This window comes from Culicoides brevitarsis, chromosome 2, assembly GCF_036172545.1.
Source record: "Culicoides brevitarsis isolate CSIRO-B50_1 chromosome 2, AGI_CSIRO_Cbre_v1, whole genome shotgun sequence".
Lineage (NCBI taxonomy): Eukaryota > Metazoa > Arthropoda > Insecta > Diptera > Ceratopogonidae > Culicoides > Culicoides brevitarsis.
Window position 1 is genome coordinate 33867466 of NC_087086.1, and position 9743 is coordinate 33877208.

Below are 9743 nucleotides of genomic sequence, written 5' to 3' on the forward strand. Positions count from 1 at the left end.
GGTTAAAAATAACTAACTTAAAGTTAGATACAAAATCTAATTTTCTAAAAATTTTCTTAAAAAATTTTTTTCTCAAATATGAAATTAATTTAATTTAATTTCTCTTTAAATTAAGGTAGATTTCCAAAGCTTATTACAAACATTACCCGATTTCATTATTTCATCGAAAAAAAATGGCATGAGGTTTTTTGATGGTTTTGTGTTAGTTAGGCCTAAAGTAATCGAAAAAACCTAAATTCAAAATTCTAGAATGAGCTTTTGAAATTTTAGAAATTTTTTAATGGGTTTGAAGGTTTTCAAGTACCTCTTCGACATACCCAAGGCAACCAAAAGTACCTACAGTTTCAATCATGCTTTTTTCATACAAAACCCTCAAAATTCAAGGCTTTTGTGAAAAATATTAGTTGCTAATTAGTAAAAAAATTACTGAAAGCAACTAATATTTTTCACAGAAGCCCAATTTCGAGGGTTTCGTATAAAAAAAAGTCTTTTGCAAAAAATATGATCGCAACTGTAGGACCTTTTAGTTGTCTTGGGTATACCAAAGAGGTACTTGAAAACCATCAAACTCACTAAAAAATTTCTAAAATCTCAAAAGATCATTCCAAAATTTTAAATTTAGGTTTTTTCGATTACTTAAGGCCTAACTAACACAAAATATTTTTGATACTTTTACTCAAAATTAAGTCTCTTAATTTTTTTCTTATTTAAGTCGCTTTTACCTTTTATATTGAAATATTTCAATCAAACCAGATTCTCATTAAACGACAACTTTGACATTGAAATCATTAGCAAACCAATACCGAAAGCAATTAACAAAATTTTCGGCAAAAATGTCGCTTGAAACCCACTTGCCATCCAAAACAAAACTCAAAAACTTCATTAAAACCTTCAACGAACTTTTTCTCTCTCCAATCAAAGTGTCGGAAAAATCAATTAATATCCCAACAAATTTGTCATCCAATAAATTTTCCGTTCACCAGGAGATCAATCAAAAGCCATGTCACGCGCTCGTTACCACACGTGAACATTGAACAACTTTTAATAGAATTTTCTTTTTCGTCGATTTCGCACCAAAACATGTGTGTCAAACCGCGTTGTATTTTTTTTTAACTTTTCAAAGGCGTCATATGCACTTTTCTAAGCAAAAATTCATAAAAAAAATAACAAACAATTTGTAATTGAATTTTCCGCCATTTCGTGGCATTTTTTGATCTATGCACTCAATTTTGACTTGTTTTGTCGTCAAGTCAAGCCAAAGCAAAGACTCGCGCGTGCCTAATTAATTTATTTATGATTTTTCACACACACACACAGAGACAGAGAATGTTTCCGTGGCAACAACGGGCACCATCCTCAAAATTTAATTACTTACTTTATCGTGAGAGGCTTTCAATTTTAATATTTTTTTTGTACCTCATTTTGCTGCCTAGACACAGCGTAAAAAAATAAAAATAAATAAGAGGCTATTTACAAAACGTCAGATGGATGCTTAGCAAAATAATGTATTGAAATATAGCGGTAATAATAAGGAGAAAAGAAATTTTCATTTAAACACAAAAGACGAGAAGAAAGAAAGTCGTCTGTATTTGATGCGTTTGTATTGTTCGTCGTTGGAAAAATTTTAACAGGGCGAACTTGTAACTTTTTTATATGAAATTAATTTTTTTTGTCATTTAAAATTAATTTTTAATAATTTAAAAAAAAAAAAATTTTTTTAATTGATTTTTTTTTTTAATTTAAAAAAAAAAAAATTTTTTTTAAATTTAAATTAAAAATAATTTATTTTGTGGAATTTTTTAACAAAATAATTTAAAAAAAATAATTTTTTTTTTTTTTTAATTTTTGAACTTTTAATTTAATAATAAAATTAATTAAAAATTATTTTCAATTTTAAAAAAATTAATTTTAAATTTTTAAAAATTTTTAATTTGGTTTAATTATTTTTTTAATTTTTTATTTAATTAAAAATAAAAAATTAAATTAAGTTTTTTTTAATTTTTTATAATTTAAAAAAATTTTAAATAAAAAAAAAATAAATTAATTTGTTTTTTTTATTAATTTTAAAAAATAAATATTTTTTTAAACATTTTTAAACAATTTAATTTAAAAATAATAAAATTTTATTTAATTTTTTCAATTTGTTAAAAAAAAAGTTACAGGTTTGATCCCTAAAATAAAAGAAAAGAAGAAATATTGAATGAAAAGTGTTTAATAAACTCTTGAAAATGAAAAAAACAAAAAAAAACTATGAGAGAATAATGAGAGAAGGGATAAAAGGAATTCTGTGAAGAAAACAAGACTATCAAGTTACTCTTTTTTTCTCCTTTAAATTTTCCCTTCGTGCGCCGGCACGATCCATTATTTTGCCACAGGTGATCTCATTATCTCTAAATGTTTCAACCAGGCGTTTGCGCGCGATTTGTCCTTTTTTGCCCTTTTTTCGGTTCCGTGCCGTAAATTTATCGTCTAATAAAAGGACGCCTCCAGCTACTTGATGACGACGTGTGACACATGCTTCGTCCATTAAATTTTACGATCAAACGCACAAAAAAAATAACAATAATTGCATTATTACAAGCGAGGTCCCATTAAATTCTTCGTTTTTATTATATGCAACATCCAATAAAATTACATTATATTACGTTATTATTAGATTCGAAGGCAGCCAGACAAGCTTAACAAGAGGTATAAATACTTGAAATAATGAAGCAGAATTGATTGTCATCGATTCATTTGCTTATTTATTCATTATTTTATTGTAATTGCTTGATTTTTTATGTTTTGACATGATTTTTTTTTGATGATGATCCATGGGAAATGAAGAGAAAAAAATATAAAAATTTTGTTGATTAAAGAAATTTTATCTATTGAATTTTTCTGAAAAAAATTATTTAAAAAAAAAAATTAAATTTAAAAAAAAAATTAAAAAAAAGTATTTAATTAAATAAAAAATTAAATTTTAAATTAAAATTATTAAAATTAAATTAAATTTTAAATTAAAATTAAATTAAAAAATTTAAAATTAAATTAAAATTAATTTAAAATTAAATTAAATTAAAAAATTAAATTAAATTAATTTAAATTAATTTTTTAAAATTAAATTAAAATTAAATTTTAATTAAAATGATTAATATCAATTATTTAAAATTTAATTAAAATTTTAATCTCGTATTTAATTAAATTAATTATTTATTATTTGAATAATTTTAATTAAATTTTCTTTTAATTTTATTTAAATTTAATTTTTTAAGAAAATTTTTCTTAAATATCGATCGCTTTTTGTAAAAATTTTTCAATCGAAAAAAATCACTTACACTTCATTTCAAGTCCTATTTTTGCCTTGAATCCATTCTTAACCACTATTGAAGCTCACTTCATTAACTTTTGATCAACAAAAAGGCTTTTTTATGACGTCTCCTCTTTATACTTTTTTTTAAGATGTCATTCATTCATCGTTAACCACTCACAAAAGACAACAACAACAACGTCGACATGACCATTAATTCTATTTTAATGAAAAAGCATTAATGACACAAAAAAAGCATTTTTATCATCACGAAAGTCACGATAATCATCTTACGATTTTACTTTACTTCACTCAACTCAGAAAATTAGGTCAGCTAATGAGCTCAGATTCGCCGTTTTTTTCGTTGGAATTTTTTTTTCATTATTTTCGCTTGAACGAGAAAACACTTTACTTTGATTTTTTCGTCGCTTTTCATCGGAAATTGCATTAAAATTCCGCCAAACTAAACGAGTTGCCAGAAAAAAAGACATTCCTTCGCCATATTGAATGAAAAATGAAGTAAAATGATAAAAAATAAAAATATAATCTTATTAAAATGTTTCTTTCAAAAAAAAAAGAAATTTCTTCAAAAGATTTTTTTATCGTCGTCATGTTTGTTTGCATTTCACATGTAACGTAAAGGAGAAGAAACGGTATCACGACGATAATGCTTTTGATAAGCTTTTATCAAAATTCCTTTAATCTTGTTTGCTCTTGACATGTAAAGAGATTTTTTGGCGCGACAAATGATAAGAAAACAAATCGCACGCAGTTCCTCGAGTCTAGTCAGCGAAATTTGAAAAAAAAGAAAGAAAGAAAATTTGAACGGAAATTTAATTTTTTTTTTCAAGCTTCTGATGAATTTTCTTTTAATGAGATTTTTTTGATTTCCGGGAGATTATTAAATTTTTGTTAAATTTTCAATTTTTTTTTAATTTTAGATTTAATTTTTTTTTCTTTTAATTAATTAATTTATAATAGTTTTCTCGAAAATTTAGTTTAAAATTTTGATCAATATTAAAAAATTCAATTTATTTAATTATTTATATTAATATTTAATTAAATTAAATTAATTAATTCTTTAAGAATTTTCTAAAATATGTTGAGTTTTTTTTAAATAATTTTTATTAAAAAAAAATATGATTTAAAAAAATTTTAATTTTTATGATTTCGAAAAAAAAATTAATTAATTAATTAAATGTTTTAAATGTATTCAATGTTTTAATAATTTTCTAAAATTCTTGACTTGAAAAAATAAATTTTTAATTAAATTTATTTAATTTTTTTTTTAATTTTGTTTTTTATATTAAAAATATTAAAAAAATTTTAATAATAAAATAATTTTTTAATTATTTTTACTATTTTTTACAAAATTTAATTATTTTTAAAAATTTTTATAATTTAAAATAAAAAAAATTAAAGTTTTTAATACATTTCCTTTCCAAAAATTTACCCAAATATTTTTAAAAAATAATTTTAAATTTTTTTTGAATTGAATTAATTCTCTTAAAAACATAACCGCATTTTTTCTGCGAAAAACGGTAAAAAAAATTTATAATCGTCGCGATTTATCGCATCCATCAATCATTTAATCAACCTTTCTCCGAAAAAAAAATATTTAAAAAAAAACGCTGTCTATAAATTCTCCTCAGGAACATTCTTGAGTGTTTGCTAATCATAAAAAATGTTCGCAAATACTGACGGAATGCGAATTCCCTAAACAACAATTGTCAAAAAGTGGCACGCGCACAAGAACGTCGATAACGACAACGAAAAAATGTTTATTATGAAATATTTTGTGGAAATTCACTCATCAGCAAACATTCATAAAGCGTCGTTTTCGTCGTTTTTCGTCATTTGGCGTCGTCGTCGTCGGAGTACCTAAAGTAAGTAATTTAAATGAAATACTTGATCGTACACCGGAGAGCAAGCAAGTGAGTGAAAATAAATGATTATAATGAGAATCGACATGTCAGTTGGGAAAAATTGTTTATTGCCCTTCATTTGTCGTCGTTTCGAGCTTTTTGTGACAGAAGAAAACTTTTTTTTTTCGGAACGTGCATCTCCGCTTTTGGCTCCGATTCCGACGAATCAATCAAATCAAATCAAATCAATAGAGCAATAAAAAGTCCTTGCACGTAGCTCGTTCAACGGATTTCGAAGACGGATCCGAAACGAGAACATTCAACCGGTCATTTTGCCGACTTTTGATACCATTTTTCGATGATAAGACGAGATAAAGAAAAATAATAAAAGAGGTTTCGAGAATGGATTGACTGATGATGGGACCATTCAATGGAACGAAAATTGAATCAATAACATGACAACGATGTTTATGAGGCATGAAAGGCGTTTGCTACATTAATTCAATGACGAAAGTGGAGACGGCTGGTTATTTTTAAGCGATTTTGACATTTTTCAATTTTTATCTTTTAAAGTCATTTTTATCCATTTGAGTAAATTTCCAGTATTATTACAAATTGTCCTTGCTGCAGTAAAATTGCCCAAGAAGGATTTCTTTCGCAAAACGCAAACTTTTTAACTTAATGGAGCAAAGTTTCGTCATCAACATATGTTGTTATTTCTGTTTTTCGTGCTTCAATGGGCAATAAAAGCAACTGCAGTAGACAATTTTGAGACGAAATGTGGGCACAGAGTAACTTTACTGAGTCTATTACTGATGTTTTGTTGTCATTGTTGTTTTACTGAAAAATATTTCAAAAGATTTTTCTTGATATTTGTCATTTTTAACGTTGAAAAGATTTGCTTTCAACTGAAATCTGTTCTAAAATTGAAAAAAAAAATTAAAAAACATTTTAAAAAAATTGGTAAAATCGATTTTTATACGAACTTTTTTAAAGAGAAAAAAATAATTTTTTAAGAATTTTTGAATTAATATAAAATTAATTAAGAATGATTTTTTTTGTAGAAGTAAAGATTTTTTATTAAAATGCTAATTTTTTTAAAAAATAATAAATTGAGAATAGTTTTAATTAAAAATGAAATTTAAAAAAATAAAAAATGATAAAATTTAATCGACTTTCGAATAAAAAATTTTAATTTTCAAATAATTAATATTAAATTAATTTAAAATTAATTAATGAGTAAAGTGAATTTTTGTAGAAACTCAGAATTTTTATTAAAATGCCTAATTTTTTCATTTAAAATTGTAGAAATTATTTAAAAAAATAACAAATTGAGAAAAATTTTAATTGAAAATTAAATTTAAAAAAAATTATTAAAAATTTATACAAAAGTATTTTCTATAAAAAATTTGAAAAATAAAAAAATATATTTTCAATAAAGAAAATTTATTAAAAAAATGAAAATTGGTAAAGAAATTATAAAATTATTATTATTATTTTTTTTTTGTTAAAATAAATAATTTAAATTTATTGATTGATTTCTCAATTTTTTTTTAATTAGTATTCTTAAATTTTCAAATTTTAAGAAAAATTAAAAAAAATTAAAAAAAAAATCAATAAATGATTATGAAATTATTAAATAAAAATTTTAATTAAAATTAAATTAATTATTAAAATTAATTAAAATAAATTCAAAAAATTAAAAAAAGTAAAAATTAAATTAATTAAATTACTAAATTAAATTTAAAAATAAATTAAATTACATTTTAAAAAAATTAAATTATAACTCAAAAGTTTCAAATTAAATAAAAATCATCTACCTATTGATTTCTCAAAAAAATAATTTTTCATATTTTTTTTAAATCAAATTTTCATTGAATTTTGAAATTAAATAAAAATTCAAAAATTAATACCTCAAAGATATTTTCCATAAAAAATTGGTTTCTTCAAAAATTTCAAATAATTTTTTTAAACACAACAATTTTTTTTTAATTTAATAATAAATTTTTCTTAAAAATGTCTTTTATTAAATTAATTTTTCTCATTAAATTCCAATTAAATTTTGAAATAATGTGAGTTTTATTTATTTTTAATTAAATTAATTTTTAATATTTATTTTTATTTTTAAAAATTATTTTTTTTTAATTCTTCTACAATTAATTTAAAATTAAATTTCGATTCATTAATTTTTTTCATTTCATTTTAAAAATTTAAAATAAAAAAAATTAAATAAAAACTTCACTTAAAACAAACTTTCAAACTCCTCAAGCACTTTTCAAAAAAACTAAACCCATCCATCAATTCGTCGAAAAAAGAAAAACATCAATTAAAAACTTCAAAATTGTCTCATTAAAAGTGCATGTCACTCGAAACAATAAATTGCCTCCCATTTAACAAGTCTTCTTCCACTTTTTTAATTACAACTCGTCATAAATTCCGACACATGAGCATCATCTAAAACTAAAAGCGTCTATCAAGCCAAACAACGAAACTTCCTCCTCCCTCTGCTCCGAAGTGATCACATGTGTTTTTTCTCGTCAATCTCCTCAAACACACACATAAAAACGTCGCTCGTTGCAAGAACTGCAATGTAAAACGACCACACCGAGTACTATATCATCATCAGTTCAGTGAACAGTAAAATGTTTGCGTCTATCTTTTATTTCTATTTTTTTCGTTTTTTTTTTGTCCACAGTTGCTTGATATTAAAACGAAAACAAGAGACTTTTGCGAAGTAAATCAATCTTCATTCGTCTTTTTTCCCCGCACTCGAATTTTTGGGTTCATTTAAATTTTCGCTTAATAAATTGTCACAAAACTTACCACTAAAGACGATAAATTTTCCCGATGAATTTCCGTTTCGTGCTTTGATGATTTATTAAAATCCCCTTTTTGTTTTACTTTTCGACAATTAGCACTCTTTCTGTTTGCTCTTCGCCGTTTGCTACGTTCACGAAGTGCTTTTGTTATCTCTCTTTTTTGTCTGTCTGTCTGTCTAGCTCGGAAAATTAATCCAAGCAATTAACGTGAAATTTTAATATTTTTTTCTCTTTTGGTTTTTTCTTTCACGAACACAAAAAAAACACGAAATTAGGTCGTTTTATTTTTTTTTACGAGGGAGCGCACTCGATTTCTCATCGATAACGAAGCAAACGAAGACAACTAGGCGTCTCCACCCCACAAAAAACACTCATTTTCACGTTTAACAAAATAATAACAAAAGATTTGCTCTTTGTTCTCGGTGCGTTTAGTGTTTTTCTTTAGCTTTTCTCACGTACCACACTCGAGTGTGTCGATGTCTATTATCTCGAAGCACAAAAAAAAACTTTTATTTGCCACTTGTTAACACGCGCTCATGTCTGGTAATTCATCAGAGCGCGCAAAAAAAAAGTTTATCGCCGTAGTTTTAGTCACTTTTGCGGAAAAATGGCAATTTTTAGTACTTAAGACGAGAAGAAAAAGCACTATTTACTTTTTTTTTTGCTGTGTTTTGGGATAGTTCAGGTGCGAAAAATGCGGATTGATGACTAAATGCAAACGAAACTCGACGCAGACTGATTTATATGTTCAGCAAAGGAAAATTTCAACACACAACAAAAAAAAATGTACACGATGGGATCGAATTTCTCTTTTTCGTTCTCTGTTATCGTAAAATGGGCACGAGGATGGGTATGAGGAGTAGAAAGTAATTTCGCTCTCTCTCACGGTTTTGTGTGTGTGTGTACGAAAGTGTGCGCTTACTGTGATAAGGATACGTACCCATGTGTAGCTGTATGGAAGTTGTAAGGATTTGTACAGGGCGTTAATTTTTTTTATTTCTTTTAATTTTTTTAAATTTTTAATTTTTTTGGTTAAATTAAATTTTTATATTTTTTTTTATTAAAAAAAATATGAGATGATATTTGAAAAAAAATATATCAAAATTATTGAAATTGTACAAATAATTATTCCAATCTAATTTCACTTTAATTAAAATAATAAATTAAAATTAAAAAAAATAAAAAAAATAATTTTTAATTATAATTTAATTTTAATTATTTTTTATAAATTTGAATTTAAATTTTTAAATTTTAAAGAAAAAAATTATTAAAATTTATAAAATTATTTTTTTTAAATTTTAAAAAAATTTTTTTTTTTAATTAAATTATTAGTTTAAAATTAAAATATAATTCAACCACAATAAAAATCATAAATATTTCAATTTAAATGAATAAATTAAAAATTTTAATTATTTTTTTAAATAATTTAATTAATAAAATTATTTATTAAATATTCTTATTTTTTATTATTTTTTTATAAATTATTTTCTTTAAATATATGAGAAATTAAATTTTAAAATAAAAAAACATAATTAGGAAAACGACAGATTTTTTATTTAAATTGATTTTATTTATTTTTTTTATTTTAATAAAATTAAAATAGTAAAAATTTTAAATCTAACAAATTCCATCTCATAAACTGTTTAAATAATAAAAAAATTAATTAAAAAATTATTAATTAAAATTAATTTTAAATTTATTAATTAAAAAAATTATTTAAAAAAAATAAAACGTAAGATTAGTACGTAGAAAAAAAATAAATTAAAAAAA